The sequence below is a fragment of the Echinops telfairi genome, unplaced genomic scaffold, assembly GCF_000313985.2.
Source record: "Echinops telfairi isolate 266 unplaced genomic scaffold, ASM31398v2 ScPeMD7_7466;HRSCAF=8504, whole genome shotgun sequence".
NCBI lineage: Eukaryota > Metazoa > Chordata > Mammalia > Afrosoricida > Tenrecidae > Echinops > Echinops telfairi.
This window is the reverse complement of record NW_022111366.1, coordinates 4,584,170-4,585,507: the sequence shown is the minus strand read 5'-3', so window position 1 is coordinate 4,585,507 and position 1,338 is coordinate 4,584,170.

Below are 1,338 nucleotides of genomic sequence, written 5' to 3'. Positions count from 1 at the left end.
TATTTATTTTTTTTGCAAAACAACCTTGTCATCTTCAAGTACACTCATTACACTAAATGCATTTGTCAAATCTGTGATTCCATTCTTGGAAACATTTTTCAAAATCATCTGTTTGGATGACTGACAGCACCTCCCTCATTTTTTTCTTCACCTCTCTACATCATCAAATTGCTGTCCTTTCATGTCCATCTACATTCGCAGAAACAAAAATAAGTTGCATGGAGTGAGGTCAGGTGAGTAAGGTGTGTGGGGCAAGAGAGGCATGCTGTTAGTTTGCAAAAATACTGGCCTACTGAGATGGCTGCATGAGCAGGTGCATTGTCATGGCAGCAAAACCAGTCCCCCGTCTGCTATAAATCAGGCCTTTTTTTGTCACGCACTGTTGAGAAATGTTTTTAGAACCTCTAAATAGAAAGCTTGATTAACAGTATGACTTGTTGGAATGAATTAAAAATGGACTACAAGTCGACATTTTTATTCATTTGGGAAGTTGACGGATGTCCAGAACAACGTTTGTCATCAATTGACATTTCACCTTTTTTGAAATGAGAAAACCACTCGTACACTTGAGTTTTTCACATAATGCTGTCCTTGGAAGCTGTGTTCAACATCCTAACAATTTCTGTGGCATTTTTCCCTGAGTAGGAAAAAGAATTTCACAGCTGCAAGCTGTTCTCTTAAAGTGGCCATCACAAAAACCAAGGTTCAAGCGAAAATGCTTTCACAAAAAAATTCACTATGATCAGAGCAAACCTGTCAGAGTAACCCAGCTCTGACAATATCACGGGTCCACAGGCGCAATTATATGGCGATAATATATAAAGGTTATAGTAAAATCATGAAGAATAGGAGAGGTAAGAGAAGATAAAATAAAGGAGTCAGACACGTTTTATGGTAGCATGCTCACTTCCTGGACGGCCATGATCTCAGCAGCCAGGTCCATGCAGAGAGCAGCAGGAGGAGAAAGAATATATTTCTGACCAAGGCCTATATATACTTAGGGGCATGCAAGCACCCTGATTACAGGTAACCACATAAGTCACAAGAAGGGGTTGTACCATGGGCAATACAGCAATGGGAGAGGGACGATCTAGGGGTGTAAACGCAATAGGAAGAGGAGAGATTGGGGTACACATGTGACGAGATGGGCAGATCCTAGATTCAAGATGGCAGCCTCACCTTAGTTATCCTTGAGTGGGCTTGACCTTCACTCTGGGCTCTCCAGGGAGACAATCACTATCCTTATCAGTAGGGTGTGAGACCCACCTACAGTGGGACAGACAATAGTGTCTGATTGCTCTGGATGGCTGATGCCTTCAGGGAGATAACTTCTAAGCA